This window comes from Oryza sativa, chromosome 4 (genome assembly GCF_034140825.1).
Source record: "Oryza sativa Japonica Group chromosome 4, ASM3414082v1".
NCBI classification, from domain to species: Eukaryota; Viridiplantae; Streptophyta; class Magnoliopsida; order Poales; family Poaceae; genus Oryza; species Oryza sativa.
The window spans coordinates 8,451,571-8,468,458 of NC_089038.1; the positions used below are offsets into that span (position 1 = coordinate 8,451,571).

Here is a 16,888-nt window from a genome sequence, read left to right on the forward strand (position 1 = left end):
GAGTTTCATCAACAAAACATATGCATCGGTCATGTATCTCTATTTCTGCCAAATCTTTGCTGTAATGCCTGCTTACCACAATTGGTTATTGAAAAAATGCATTACAATTTAGCAATACCCAGCTTACATTCCTTTTCTTCCACTCATGTTAGAACCTCAAAATTTTCTAAGACAAATACTATTTACATCAACTAGGAAGTACTTATGAAACATCATCAAAGTAAGCCACAACAGAGTATTCTGTTAAAGCTGCAAGTAAGCCGTGGCATAGGAGGCATATCAAGCTCCTGTAAACCCTCGAGAACCCGGACCACTTCATTCATTGTTGGCCGATCAAACTCATTCTCTTGTATGCACCAACATGCAACTTTGCAAACTCTTTCAGCCTCTAATATACTGAAGTCACCATTTAACTGCGGGTCTACCAAACTCCGGACATCTCCTTCATGAAGCTTGCTAATGGCTTGCACAGGGAAAAAAAGACAACTTGATCACTATTGTCATCAGTATGTACTTTATGTGAATTCCTTCTTCCTGATAAGATTTTCAACAATATCATACCAAAGCTATAAACATCAACTTTTGGTGTAATAGCAACTCCACTAATCCACTCTGGAGCAAGATATCCTACTGTGCCTCTGAATGTAGTCAAAACTCGGCTAAAATTTCTTCCTACAAATGCTGCCATCCCAAAGTCTGCAATTTTAGGAGCAAACGATACATCCAGAAGTATGTTTTCTGGCTTAATATCACAATGTATGATGCATTCGTTGCAGCTATGATGCAAGTAGGACAATCCTCTAGCAACTCCTATGGCTAGGTTATACCTGGTGGTCCAATTCAGAATAGTAGCCTTGCTCTGAAATAGATGGGCATCAAGAGAACCATTTACCATGTGTTCATACACAAGTAGCCTCTCATCACCTTCACAACAGAAACCGATCAATTTGATAAAGTTGATATGTTGGATCAATCTAGTTGAGCTCACCTCAGCCCTGAATTGAGCGTACTTGCGTTACTCTTGTTAAGCATACTAGAAATTAGGGGCTAATTTGAACATCATCGTTTCCAACTTAATCATCATGCATGCATGAACACATGCTAAATTTAGGGGCTAATTTTGCTGCCACGTACGCTACCTACATAGAAACATGCATGCCAGCTTAATTATAAATTTGTGATACATGAAACAACACAAAAATACATTCAAATATTAGAAAATGATAAAACTTATTTAGGAGATAAAATTTATTAGGGAGATAAAATGTATGGGAAGATTTACATTTTCGACCGAATGATACAAAATGTATCGGAGACAAAATGCCTCGGAAGATTTACAACTTTTTCTACCAAACAATACCGATCAATTCAGCTAGGTATTTGATTAACCCAAAATACCCATATTTTACTAGTTACTTACTTTGCTATCATTGATTACGATAGCTTTTATTCCGTACCTTGCCCCTTTCTTGATTAACGGTTCATATTGTTCTATCTTTTAATACCTTTTAATATCTTTAAGTACCTCGCAAGCACCGTAAAAGCTCTCATACATCAACTAGGCTAAGAGTTTAGCCACACTTGAGATAGGAGACAAAGGAGTTCGTTCTGGTGGCGGAGAGCTGACCCATGGGATGTAGGAAAATACAAGACAGAGAGGCAAGTTATTACAAACAAAAGATCGAGAGCAAAGGCGTGACGTACAAAAACCGGACACGAATAAGCATTGGACGAAAAATTAAGACATAAATACTACAAATTTTAATAGTAGCAGAGATAGAGATAGAGAAGAGATAAGCATTCGATGTGGTAAAGATAGGATTATACGCAAATCAATCTGTTGTGTGTGGTGCCTTACTTCGCTCTGATGCTCTTTCGCTTACCTTTGCCACCAGTTGCTCGTCGGCAAGTCCAATCCATCGGCATCTCACCTATGTGTCGTCCCCAACAGGCAACTCCACACAGAATATACTCTAGCGCCACATGCCTTTCAGCATTCCCATGCAATCTATCAGCATCGCTTGCGATCCTCGTCTCTTTCCTTGTCCATTTTGTTTGTTGTTCTTTTTTCGCAGGCCAAAATTTTATTAAGCAAGGGGGAAAAAGCGTACAGTACATAGTTTACAACAACATTGTTGTTGAGCATTGCATGGCGAGAAAGCACGAGACCTTCGTCCACAAGGATCAAAGAAGACGAGGGAGAGAGGGAGGGGAAGCGGCGGGATCCGCGAGCTCGCGGTAGCTGCCGCCGTCGCCGTCGCTGCACGTCATTACCGCAGCCGTAGCCATTCCCAAGGTGGTGGATCCGGGCCGCCGCCGCCCCTCGCGAAGTCACGTGAAGAAACATTCTTTCTGGTGTCTTTACTTTCCACACCATCTTCCATAGACTGCTCTTGTTCTTTTGCTTGTTAGGCCGTGTCTAGTTCTTTGACCCAATTTTTTTTGACGTATACGGACACACATTTGATATATTAAATATAGACTAATAACAAAACAAATTATAGATTTTGCCTGTAAACTGCAAGACGAATTTATTAAGCCTAATTAATCCATCATTAGCAAATTTTTACTGTAGCATCACATTGTCAAACCATAGCGTAATTAGGCTCAAAAGAATCGTCTCGCAATTTACATGCAAACTGTGCAATTGGTTTTTTCATCCACATTTAATGCCCTATGCATGCGTCCAAACATTTGATGTGACATTTTTGGTTAAAAATTTTTTGGAATCTAAACAAGGCCTTATTCTTCTACTACACACGTCAATCTGAACATCCTACCTTAGAGCGGGTACAATAGCAGACTATTAGTATCGAGGGAAGACCCTCAATAGCGGGGAGTCGTAAGACCCCCCTTTCGTGAGTTCGGCCGGGGGCGGAGGCTCGTCTCGTTAGTCGCTTGCTCGTCCCTACGACTCTCAGGAGTGAATGCACGCAGTCGGATTATACAGGTTCGGGCCGCTATCGAGCGTAACACCCTACTCCTGTGTTTGGGATTATAGATGATTTTTACAAGGGTTCCTTCCCCTCAGAGAGCGCACCTGCACCTTTCCTTCTCAAGTTCAGGTTTTCTGGGAGTCGTCCCCCCATCTTAGTGGGCAGGGTCTTCCTTTTATAGCTTAAGGGGACGCCACATGTGCCGCCTCTACCTACCCCCCAGGGGGGGAACCCCACTTCACTTTTCGGGCTTTAAACCGGGCCTTCTCTCGGAAGCTAAGCAATAACCGATTCTCGAATGAAACCCGGCGCCGCCCCCCGCCCGACGCGGGGGACAGCCCTGTCATTCCCTCATAAATTAACGAAGACACGCAACAGCCCTTCCTCGAGCGGCTCTCGGATGTGACGGGTCATACCCACCCCCACTCCGTCGGGGACAAGGGCGACGTGAGGACATGGTCGCCCTATCCATCGGATGTGACGGAGACGGGCCGGTCACAGACCGGTCACATCCGATGGACAGGGGTTCGCTAGGCACGCCGCATGTCTCTGCCCTTACCGCATTAACTGTGGTGAGGGACAGTTGGGGCGTCGCACATTTATGGCTGTTTAGCCTGCGCTCCCTTCTTGCTCTCTCTCTGCCGCGCGGCAGCTGGGCGAGGGCCTCGGGGCAAGCCGCGGGAGAGCCCGAGGGGGTGACGTCGTGCCCCGAGGCCCCCCCACGCTTCTACGACTCGCGTGGCGCGCGAGTGGGGCCAACCTGCGGAGTCACGTGGCCGGAGGGAAAATAATTCCCCTCTACTCCACATACCACCGGGCCCATATCTCCGACAGTAGCCCCCGGCGCTATATCAGATATCGATTTCCTGGGATCGTTCTGACATGGCGCCTCACGACTCCTCAAGCGGGGGTTGTGGGCCCGGCAGGGAATCCAAAAGGATATCATCGCGTGGCCAGGTTGACGCACCAATCATGACAGCGGTTTGACCGCCTCTGACTGTGCTCATGAAGAAGATGCTTGAGGCGCGATAATCGGGGGGGTCACTTAGACCTCGCCTCGATTCTCTCGCCTACTACTCCTGCGGCGGTAACGGTGATGGTTTGCCCAGCTTGTGCTTATGGCCGTTGCGCACTCCACCTCGAGTGTGCCCCTGACAGGTGCACTAAAGGCGGAAACGGATACAACGGGCAACGTGATGATTGGGCACGGGATGCGAAGAGACAAATGTGGGCGCGAAGATCGTGAGGGCAGTTATGGGGGTACGAAACGAGGAGGCAAGCGTGGGTGAGGCGAGGATAAAAGGGGGCGGAGGAGGAGTCTCTGCCTTCTTCCTTTCGCCAACCGCCCACTCGTCCTCTCGCTTCTCGAACTCTAATATTCTCGCCAACTCATACTGTCTCGTACCCCTCGTTCTCCACCACCTCTCCGCCGGTTGCCATGGCCCAAGATGCCGGCGACGCAGTGCTCCCTTCCTCCCGCATCACGGCAGACAGGCACCTTAGCCTCCCTCGCAAGATCATGCCAGACGGTGCCATTGTGCGGGCGGGAGAGTCGCGGCCGCGGCCGCGATATCCGGGGCGATCCGTGCACCTCTTGTCCATTCCGCGATGAAGTCGGCCAGGATTTGACTCTTGATCGCACGCCACGGCTCGAAACGCAGATCGAACTCAGCCAGCTCGATAGCCCATTTCACCACCCGTCCAGTACCCTCTCGGTTGTGTAAAATCTGGCCAAGAGGGTATGATGTCACTACAGAAATCCGATGCGCTTGGAAGTAATGATGCAACTTCCTCGAGGCCATCAAGACGGCATAAAGCATTTTCTGGGCCTGCGGATATCGGGTTTTCGCATCTCGAAGCGCCTCGCTGACGAAGTAGACGGGTCGCTGCACCTTTCGGCGGGGCTAGTTCGTGCTGTCAGGGGCTGGTGACTCAGGGCGCACCCGTTCGGAGGTCCCGGGGGGATCCCGGACCGCCTCGGAATCATCAAGCCCAGGGCCACCTGCCAAAGCCTCCGCTCCTCCCTTGGGGGCCTCGGGGCCCTCCCGGGGGCAGGAAGCTTTGGGCGCTAGACCTTCGGGGGACGAGGGGCCATCGCAAGCCGGAGGGCCCTCCCGTTCACCTTCCTCACGCTCAACTACTAGGGCGGCACTCACCACATGGGGGGTCGCGGCCAAGTAGAGTAGCAATGGCTCCTCCGGTCCCGGGGCTACCAAGATGGGGGGGGGGAAGTGAGGTAAGCTTTCAGCTGATTGAGAGCTTGCTCAGCTTCCTCCGTCCATACAAACGGCCCGGAGCGCTTGAGGAGTTTGAACAGGGGCAGCGTGTGACGCCCCGATTTTCGTTCGGGATTAAAAATCATTTAATAAGGCATTTTCTAGAAATTAAATAAAAGTTAAAGCTAGTTAATCAAGTGAAATTATTGAGGGAATTAAAATTTCCTTTAAAAATCATGGCCGGGAATATTTTGTAATATTCTTTGTGCCCTAATGTACTCTCCGGAATTTTCCGTGAATTTTCGGAGCTCAAGAAGTAATTTTAATGGCACAAAGTTCATCGAATCAATTAAATAAAAAAGAAAACAAAATAAAAACTCCCCTTCCTCCTTGGGCCATTTTCGGCCCAAGAATCCTTCCCCTCCCCGCGGCCCGCGCGCCCTCCCCCTCTCGGGCCTCTCTCTCTCTCTCCCCCTCGGCCCGTTTCCCCTTTCCCTCACGCAAAGTCTAAATAACCCCCTGGTTTCTCCTCCCTCTCTCCCTCCCCGACAGGTGGGCCCGGCGACCCCACCTGTCAGGCCCTCCTCCTACCTTCGGTCTCCAGAGCAGAAGCCGCCGGCAACCGCCATTGCCGCCCACGTCGCCGTCGATTCCGGTCCTCCCGCTCACGCCCTCGCGCCCAAACCGCATAAAATCGGTTCCCCTCCACCTCCTCTACCAAATCCCCCACTTTTCCCCAATTTTCGGCGCCAAATCGAGTCCCCACTCCGCGCATGTTGACCTCCACGTCGCCGGCCGGTTGCCGCCCGATTCCGCCCCTCTCGGCCACGATCTCGCCACTCCAAGCCCATATAAACACTCCCTGCAGCTTCCTCTCTCGTTTCCCCAATTTTCCCGATCTCCTCGCGCCCCGTACCGCTCTCCCCACGCGCGCTCTAGCTCCGCCGCTCGCCGGCGGCCTCCAGCCGGCCCCTGCCGCCACTCCCGCCATCCCCGCGTTGCGCCGTCACCACCACCGGCTTCGCCGCTCCCCGCCGCACCCCGGCCTCCACCTCTTTTCCCCGAACCACCGCCGTGACACCATGTCCACGCGCAGCTCGAGCGACCGCCGCCTGTACCGCCTCCAGCCGCCTTCCGCCGCCGCTCCCGTCCACGTCGACCCACGCCGTCGTCTCCCTCGGCTCCGCAAGGACAAGGAGAACCTCGACCATCTCTTCCCATCACCGGAAATTCACTGGACGTCCGTTTTCCCGTGCGCCGGTGAGCCCTTCCTCCCTTTTTTCCCTCTCCGGCCGGCCATGACGCCGCCCCGTCCTCTCTAACACCTCTTCTCCCATCCCATTGTGCAGCCGCTGCTCGTCCACTCCTTCCCGAGCGCCACCCGTCGCCGGAGTGCCGCCGTCTCCCTCCGCCCCGAGCTTCGTCGGCCGCCTCCCTCCATTGTCGTACCCATGGTGAGCACTCCCCCTCCCTTCCCGCTTTCTCCCCTTCGTCGGCCATCTCCCATGCTCGCTGCCGCGTCGCGTCGCCGTCGCCGGCGGCCGTCCGGCCGTCCTCCTCTGCCGCCTTGCCGGGCTCCTCCCTTGCCGACTTGGGGTGCCCCGTGGACAGCCCGTGGTCCTGGTCCACGGCGCGCCCGAGGTCGCGGTGGACGCGGTCCACCGTGTGCCCTCCCCTTGAACCCGCTGACGTGTGGGGCCCGCGTGTCGGCGCCGGCCTCCCCCTTTTGATGATGTCAGCGATTGCTTTTCCTTTGTAAAAATATTTAATAAGTGCGCAATAATTCGGTAATAATTCTAGAAATTCATTAAAATGGCTCAAAACTTCTAAAATTCATATCTAATTCATTCGAACTCCGAATTGAGCCGTTCAACTTGCAAAATTCATCTAAAACTGAGCTCTACATGTTTGTTTACTTTTTATGTACTGTTTTCTTGGTTTTTATTAGAGTTTTTCCTCGTTTTGCGTGCCAGCGTGTAGTTTCCGTTGTTTCGGAAGATCGCGGTCGCGAGGAAAAGAGTTCAGAAGATCAAAGTGAAGAAGCAAGGCAAGTCACACATTTCCCTTGAGCATGTTGATCCCAATTTACAAATGTTTTACTGTTTGCAAATAAATATGCATATTTTGCTAATTACATGGGGTCAGGGTATTACCTATCTGCTCGCTTGTGCCATGTTTACTTGATATCTGTTCTTTGTCAACTTTGGGTAATGAATCGACTAGCTCATGTTACTTATGTGACTTAGCTAGAACTATATGCTTAGCCATGCTTAAATACCACTAGCTCAGTTGATGGGATAATTGCAGTATTAGACCTTTTTAGTATCAGATTGAGCTGCGTGCTCGAGACACCTGGCCATGCTTCATGGTCGTAATTATCCAACTAAAATGCGACTTTATGGTGGGCTGTGGGTGCATGGTTTTGCTAGTCGCACCCATGGCAGTGAAGGACCGGTTCGCGGGATGCCCTGGAAGAACTTATCGTACTTACCACAAGCCAGCGTGGGCAACGGCTGGGCTTGTAGTGTAGCTTTTCTCTAGCCGACGTACCCAGGCGAGGGTGGGCGTGATGGAGTTGGGTCGGCCGGGGTGTCCGGTTGATCGGCTTCCGGATTCATCGCGGCACGAAAGGGGGGCTGCCCGTTGCCTGCTGGGGACGGGGGCGAACCCTAAGGTGTGGTGCGATCGGTTAGAGGGGGTTATGCGAAGGGTCCTGTCACGGCCTCTTTCCGGTATGTCGTGGTGGCATGTCGGCGCACGGGAACGTGTCGTGGGGCTGTGTCTTGTGGGTACAGTTGTACACCTCTGATCAGAGTAAAACTATTCGAATAGCCGTGCCCGCGGTTATGGGCGGTCGACCAGATTCACCGTGATTAGTCCCATCTTAATAAATCGACCCAATGCACTGTAGTCCAGGTGGGTTGGTTGGGCCTGTTCAACGTGGTGTAGCGTTGATCAGTGGAGATTTAATGTTACTTTAATTACTCAACAGTTTTACTGTTTTGCTCAATAAAATGTTTTACAACCGCCTTTATGCAAATAGCCACAAACCCCTCCTTGTATCCCCTTTGCACGTCTGCATCGTTGGTGTGGCTTGCTGAGTACGGTGGTTGTACTCAGTCTTGCTATTATTCCCCCTTTTCAGAAGTGTAGTGCTTCTGAGCTGAAGATGAAGTTAGAGGACCAAGGCTCAGACCCCAGTTGAGTTTTGCCTGTGGAGTGGAGCTGAAGCCCCGCTAGGATCGTCTTTTCCGCTGCCGCCGCTTTTGTTTCGGTGTGAGGACTAAGTGCCTCTCCTGTAAGTATTTTACGCTTTATTTACGTTTGGAACTGTATATTACTTGTCGTTTTGTGTACCCTGGCTGGTCCTGGACAGGGATTTAATACGCAAAATAGTCTGGAAATTTGGGTTAAATTTCTGGACGTGACACAGCGCCCTCTCACCCAGTCTCGATATAAACCGACTCAGGGCGGCCATGCATCCAGTGACGCACTGCACATCCCTAAGCTTGCTGGGGGGGCGCATCCTCTCTATCGCACGTATTTTCTCAAGATTAGCTTCTATGCCTCGGGAAGAGACTAGAAAACCGAGAAGTTTGCCCGCCGGCACACCGAACACGCACTTATCGGGGTTCAGCTTTACGCGCGTGGACCTAAGACTATCAAAAGTTTCGGTCAGGTCTTGTAGCAACGCATCCTGGTGTCGCGTCTTTACTACCAGGTCATCGACATACGCCTCTACATTGCGCCCAATCTGGTTACTTAAAGTAATACGAGTCATGCGCTGAAAAGTAGGGCCTACATTTTTCAACCCAAAAGGCATAGTTGTATAACAAAAAGTGACCACAGGAGTAATAAAAGCGGTTTTTTCCTCATCTTCCCTAGCCATACGAATCTGATGGTACCCAGAGTACGCATCTAGAAAACACAAAAGGTAGCACCCCGCAGTGGAGTCGACTATTTGATCTATGCGTGGCAGAGGGAAGGGATCTTTGGGGCATGCCTTGTTGAGGTCGTTGTAGTCGATGCACATCCGTAGCTTGCCATTGGCCTTCGGGACGACCACCGGGTTTGCCAGCCACTCCGGGTGGATCACCTCGCAAATGAAATCAGCCTCCAGGAGCCGCGCCACTTCCTCCCTGATGAAGGCCTGCCGCTCTGGGGCTTGACGCCGCACCTTCTGCCGGACAGGTCGCGCATCCGGCCGCACGGCAGCGGTGCTCGATCACCTCCCTGGGGATCCCGGGCATATCCGACGGTTTCCACGCGAAAACGTCAGAATTTGCCCGCAGGAAGGAGACGAGCGCGCCTTCCTATTTGGCGTCCAAGGTTCCGCCAATCCTGACGGTCTTGGATGGGTCATCGCCCAAGGGGATTTCCTTGACGTGTACCTCGTCGGCCGAGGTGAGGCGCTTCTTGGAAGCGCGGGACGCAGAGGCCTCAGGGGCCTGTGGTTCCGTGGCCACCGCCAGGTTGTCTGCTCGCTGCTCCGCGCAGGTGAGGGCAACCTTGACATCACCAAAAATAGTGATGGGACCAGCAGGACCCGGCATCTTCATCTGGAGGTAGGCGTAATGGGTGGCGGCCATGAATTTCACCAACGCGGGTCTGCCTAGAACCGCATTGTAGGGTAGATTGAAATCTGCCACATCGAAGTCGATCCGCTCGGTGCGGAAGTTGGTGGAGTCGCCGAATGTCACCGGAAGCTCTACGTGGCCAAGCGGCCACGTGTGCCCTGGAGTGACGCCAATGATTGGGAGCGACGACTGGAGCTTCATCCCCGGGGCTTTGAGCGCGTCAAAGGCAGCCGGGGAGATGATGCTCAGACTGGCCCTGCCATCCACCAGCACACGCTTCATCTTGACGTTGTGGATGGTCGGGGAGACCACCAGGGCCAACTTCCCCCCCCCCCGAGCGAGTACCGTCGGATAGTCGCTCTGGTCAAATGTGAGCTTCACCTCCGACCAGCGCGCCTTCCGGACCGCCTCATGTGTGGGAACAGCGGCCAGAAGCTCTCGTCTCATGGCCTTGAAGCTTCGGAGAGAGGTGTGGGCGCAAGCCCCCCCGTCGAGCGTGGCGACGGTCCACTGAGGTATCTGGAAATCCAGATCCTCACTGTCTCCGCCATCATCGGCGGGGGCCTTGTTCTTGGCCTCCTCTCGCCGATCACCGGTTGAGGTCGCGGCGGCTTTGCCCTCCCGTCGACCCTGCCGCTTTTCCTCGTCAGCTTTTCGGAACCGCTCGGCCAAATTCTTGACCGAGCGGCAATCGGCGAGACTGTGGCGGTAGGTGTTGTGTACCGAGCACCACTTGTCCACCGACCAGCCCTCACCAGAGGGAACAGTGGGGCTCGGCTTATCGCCGGTGGCCTTTCCTTTGCGTGGGGCCCGTGTGGGCCCGTCTGCCGCAAGGACATGACCCTCGTCATCGGAGCGAACTGATTTCCTTTTGCCTCTCCTATCTCGCCGCTTAGAGCGGGGGGCAGACTCGGGGATAGCCACGGCCGCCGCACCGGTGCCGGGAGAGTTCCAGGCCCACGCCTCCTCCTTTCGAGCCACCCTGTCCGCCAGCTCGAAGAGCTCGGCAGTAGTCTTGGGCTCTTTGGAGGCAATCTTCTCCAGCATGTGATTATGTCGCACGCCGTTCCGAAATGCATATACAACCGCGTGGGCTGGAATGCATGGAATGGTGTTGCGGACCTGACAGAAGCGCTGTATGTACGAACGGAGGGACTCATCATCCTTCCGCCGTACTGCGTGTAGGTCCGCCTCTTCCCCCGGGCGGGGATATGTGCCTTGGAAGTTCGTGATGAACTGCTGGCACAGGTCCTCCCAAGAGTGAATGGAGTCGGGGGGCTGGGTCATCAACCAGCCACGCGCCTGACCCTTGAGGGCCATGGGAAAGTAATTCGCCATGACCCGGTTGTCACCCCCTGCCGCCACGATAACCGTGGTATAGATCTGGAGGAACTCGGAGGGATTGATGCTACCATCATACTTCTCCGTAAGGTTGGGGCGAAACTTCGGGGGCCACCGGACATTCCGGAGACTCGCCACGAAAGCCCTACAACCTGTCCCCCCAGGGGTGAGTGTGGGAGGAGGGCCGCCTAGTGAAGAGGAGCGTGGCGCTCCAGATGAGGAGGCACCTTCTCCCATAAGGGCAGCTCGGCGCTCATCCCGGTGTCGCTCGATGTTAATTCGAGCGTCCTGCGTACCGTAGAGGCCGTCATGACGCCTCCGGCTTCCTGAGGCCCCCGACGATGTTGGGACCGTGGACCGCCTCGAGATCGTGGCCGATCGACGAGCTCTTCTCCTCGCCGGCAAGGAGAGAGTGACCGAGGTACATGATGTACCGGCAGCAGTGGATCGGCCACCCATGGACAACTGCCATTGGGCAGCAGTGACCAAGTTGGCCACGTCGTCCAACCAGCGCCGAACAGGAGTCTCCGGCTCTGGGCTTACCGGGGGATGCCGTAGAAGGGCGCTTGCTGCCTGAAGTGCGCCCTGGGGCGAACCGCCGTCCCCATAATCGAGATGGTGGCGTGCCCCGACGCGACGCGACCTCTCTCCGCCAGGAGGCGGAGGGAGAGCCGAACCACTCGAACGAGCGGAATTCTCCCTCTGCAAAGGTTCGCGGCGGGGAGGAGTTGGAGACCCATGGCGACGGTGACGAGGTCCTCGGCTCTCGCCGGAATCCTCACTCCCAGATGGGGTGGGGGTAAACGCCACCGCCTCCTCCTCCACTTCCAGGACCTCGACCATGGTCGGCGAAGGCCTGGAAAAACTTGGGACGGAAGAAAGCGATTTCCTCTCAGACCGCACGACCGCCCCCTACCTGGCGCGCCAGCTGTCGAGGGAAGACCCTCAATAGCGGGGAGTCGTGAGACCCCCCTTTCGTGAGTTCGGCCAGGGGCGGAGGCTCGTCTCTCGTTAGTCGCTTGCTCGTCCCTACGACTCTCAGGAGTGAATGCACGCAGTCGGATTATACAGGTTTGGGCCGCTATCGAGCGTAACACCCTACTCCTGTGTTTGGGATTATGGATGATTCTTACAAGGGTTCCTCCCCCTCAGAGAGCGCACCTGCTCCTTTCCTTCTCAAGTTCAGGTTTTCTGGGAGTCATCCCATCTCAGTGGGCAGGGTCCTCCTTTTATAGCTTAAGGGGATGCCACATGTGCCGCCTCTACCTACCCCCCACAGGGGGGGACCCCACTTCACTTTTCGGGCTTTAAACCGGGCCTTCTCCCGGAAGCTAAGCAATAACCGATTCTCGAATGAAACCCGGCGCCGCCCCCCGCCTGACGCGGGGGATAGCCCTGTCATTCCCTCATAAATTAACGAAGACACGCAACAGCCCTTCTCCGAGCGGCTCTCGGATGTGACGGGTCATACCCACCCCCACTCCGTCGGGGACAAGGGCGACGTGAGGACATGGTCGCCCTATCTATCGGATGTGACAGAGACGGCCCTAGGCACGCCGCACGTCTCTGCCCTTACTGCATTAACTGCGGTGAGGGACAGTTGGGGCGTCGCACATTTATGGCTGTTCAGCCTGCGCTCCCTTCTTGTTCTCTCTCTCTGCCGCGCGGCTGCCAGGCGAGGGCCTCGGGGCGAAGCCACGGGAGAGCCCGAGGGGGGTGACGTCATGCCCCGAGCCCTCCCCCCCGCGCTTCTACGACTCGCGTGGCGCGCGAGTGGGGCCAACCTGCGGAGTCACGTGGCCGGAGGGAAAATAATTCCCTTCTACTCCACATACCCCCGGGCCCATATCTCCGACACTACTGAAATAGCAAAAGAAACCAATTTTAATGGATTTTAGATATTTTAATGAATTTACTACAAATTGAATGGATTAAAAAGCAGCTCGGATGAATTAAATATGAATTTTACAAGAAGAACTGTGTTATTACTAATAACCAAAAAACCTTAATTATTTGCCATTTATTATTGCCCAAAAGGAAGTAAGATCGAAGGAAAAGAACATTGGTAAGCAAGCCTCATGAGATACCGACTCAATGAGGCAATTCTACGTGACATGAGACCATCCAAATGATCAACCGAGATCGGCGAACGGAACCCGTGGCTCTGAATGACTCTAAACTAAGGAACAGCTCAAAACGATCAAACGAACAAAGCACAGGACGACATTTCGTTCGAACGAACAAGCGCGCGACTCAACAACGGCTGTGGCTAAACCGGTAGGCTAGACACGATACACGGTAAAGCCTCGGTACGACAAACAATAGGCTGGTAGGAACTCAGGGTTACACCTACGGCTAGACAACACAACTACCGGGCAACGGGTCAAAGCGGTAGCTAGGTTTTAGTGGGACACGGCTGCGGCACGACGGCTCTAAGCGGCGGCTCGGCTCGGCAGCTATGCGGCGGCGGCGGCTTGGTGGCGGTTCGGCAGAGGCCGCAGCGTGGCTTGTTGTCAGTGGCAGAACGGCTCGGCAGCGGCTCGGCAGAGGCGGCGGCACGGCTCGGCACTACGACACAAACACTAGGTACAGGAAAACTTAACCCTAAAAGAGAACGGAAGTCTCACCGGAAAACAATGCCGAGCGGAGAAAGGATGACAACAGCGGTGGTGGTTCCGCCGGTGAGCTCGGGATCGACGACGACGACGCTAGGTAAGATTGAACGGAATAGATTACATAGATGAATTGATGATTGCAGAAGCAAACCCATCAACAGAGAGTGAGAACGGAGTACCAGCGGCGCAACGGCGACGACGGCGATGGCGGGAGGCGGCGGCACTTGCCGGCGGCTGTGGGACAGCAAGCGGCGGCGGCGGCGGCTGCGGCTAGAGCTAGAGCAAAACAAAATCTAAAAGGGAAAAGGTTGGGTGCGACTTATATAGGTGAGAAAAATAGGAGTGGATTAAGGAAAGGTGGTGCCGGTTGGGAGTCAGATTGGAAGGTGGGAGGGGAGACCGACTTGGATGGGGAGAGGGGGAGGGCGCGCGCTCTGGGAGAGGGGGGGCGGAGGCTGAGTGGGAGATGGTGAGAGGCGGAGGAAAAATAGGAGAGGGAGAATAGGATTGGGACTTCCCCAAATAGGAAAATCAATGCGGTGCCATTTTAGAAAAATAACAGAAACAGGCCCGCGAACGAAGACGGACACGGTTCCACGAGTGAAGACGGACACGGTTCATCATGCAAAACGAAACCGCGGACAGAGATGGGAGTGAATTGGGCACATTTCACGACCAAAGGCAAAAAGGAAGAATTATTATTAATGTGATCTTGACATTTTTAAACTTAGCAACATTGCCTCCGGTGCTCTGAGAATTCCTCTTTTAAGTCCTGTTAATCATTTTGAATCAAAGAAAATTCAAAAAATATTATCCCTGACAATTCCAATGTGAAAAAAGAGAATATAATATTTTATGTTGCTATTGCCAATCGTTAAACTTGAGACGGCTTGGGTGAATCATTTGTATATTGAACGTACTAAACCTTATGTTATTACGTGTATATTTATGTTTTATGATATTACCTCTGTTTTTAATATATGACACCGTTAACTTTTTAATAACCATTTATCTTATTCAAATTTCTTTTTTATGTAATTATTTAAATTTCTTGTGCAAATATAATAAAAATATAAGTCATTCTTAAGAAACTTTAATGATAAATCAAGTCACAATAAAATAAATAATAATCACATAATTTGTTTTAAATAAGAGAAATGGTAATATAAAAAAGGCAAAGGCATCCTGTATTAAAAATATATTAATATTCTAATAAGAGCCTCACATAGCTTAAATGCATAAAAAAATACCTTTACATATCAGCATGCGAAAAGAATGCCTTAAAAAATAAAATTTAACAAAATGAGCTGAAAATATCTCTTTAGCATCTATAGAGTAAATTAAAGTGTCTCTAAAAATTATCTCCACTTTACAGAACTCTTGATTTTAGAAACGATTTAAAAATCGTCTAAAAAACGCCTCTACAGGAGGTTAGGTTTTATTGTAGTGATTGTTTATGTCACTGTATGTACCGGTCTGATATACAATTTCATTTATCACAGCTATAATAGCGCACACCCTGTGTCTTGTGTTACATTATAGAATGCCCTCGTATATTACGACGCACGATTTTTTTAGTCACTGTGTATTCATGTATCTGGTTACAGCCGCCAGTAATTTCTCTCGGGGGGTACCCTCGTTCCCTAAATGTTGGATGCCGTTGACTTTTTTAAACATGTTTAACCGTTCGTCTTATTCAAAAATTTTTGTGAAAATGTGTAAAACTATATCTATACATAAAAGTATATTTAACAATAAATAAAATACTAGAAAAAGAATTAATAATTACTTAATATTTTTAAATAAGACGAACGGTCAAACATTTTTAAAAAAGTAAACGGCGTCAAACATTTGGGGATGGAGGGAGTATATTATAACACGCGCTGCGGGTGATGTATCACTACCATGTTTGTGATTTTTCAAAGACTATACTGTAGATTTCATTAAGAAATGGAAACAAATCCACTAGCGGGGGAGATGCTCCTAATAGCTCTTTTCTATGTTCTTCCTCGTTTTAAAATAAACAAATCTACTATTGTCGAAACAAGATTTCGGCAATACTAAAAGGGGGTGGCTATCAAGTTGGAAAAGTGGATGGATTTAGAGACAAAGAATTTTATACAGGTTCAGGCCTTCTTAATCAAAAAGTAATACCCTACTCCTGTCCGGGGATTGATCCGCCGAGTATATTATTGATCGTATGATCTGAGAGAAAATCGTGCCCCTAGAGGCACCCGGACCCCTCATTATATAGGGGAAGGAGTCCGTATTACAAAATACAGTCCATATCCCTAACGGAATAGGTAGTTACAGATAAAATGCAATCATAACCAACTAGGATCTCAGATATTTCCTTGACATACAAGTTTAGAATTTAACCCGAGTCCTTTTAAAGATATTCTATCTATACATGGCACCCCATACCCAGTCGGACTATACATGCCGTGTAGGTATGGGGTATCCATAAACTCCACAGTAGCCCCAGAGACCTTTACAGCCGACGAAACAATCTCTTCTCGTAGCACAGAATGATAATCCGAGTACTCCGACTTCTTCTGCCCTGATCTCCCGAGTACCAAAAATCAAAGACTGTGAAGGTCTAAAAATAGAAAAAACCGGGTGCATCGACTAGATGCACCTAATTAGGTGTAGCCCCCGACTATGTGATTTGTTAAAAAACTAAACATATAGTCAAGATGCAAACTACATCCAACCGAGTGGTTTGACAACCGAATATCATATAGCAAAGTATATGCGGCGTTCAATAAAACATTCAGCCGACTGCTTTTAGCTTTAATATACCAAAAATGGAGATATGAAAAGGCCCGAGTGAAAAACACTCTGAAGATCCATAAATTCACACATTTGATAAGAATCCGAGTAAAAACTCTCAAAAAGATCCATCAAACGTGATGTAAATGTGATAACACAACAAGTGATGAGTCTAAATAGCCTAGGCTATGACTCACACCATAAAAATAAGCATATAACATGCCGAGTGAATGACTGTATTAAAACCAATCATCTCAATAAAACCCAAACAGCCTTTGCAGCCTAATAAGGCCTACAAAAGTAGTATAACACCTTTCTGTCGGGTACCTTTTTATTTGCATCGTAGTAATTCCAAGGAATCATCTAACCGCGTCAAAAAGGATTTTAACAACATTGGGCCATAATGTTGTGAGCAAAAATTGCCAAAGCAA

The 16,888-nt window shown here is 51.0% G+C and overlaps 1 pseudogene; it reads right to left on the reverse strand.

The window, feature by feature from the left end:
* Positions 1-215: 215 nt before the first annotated feature.
* On the reverse strand, positions 216-899 carry LOC107278741 (G-type lectin S-receptor-like serine/threonine-protein kinase At2g19130; annotated as a pseudogene).
* Between the last annotated feature and the right edge of the window lie 15,989 nt (positions 900-16,888).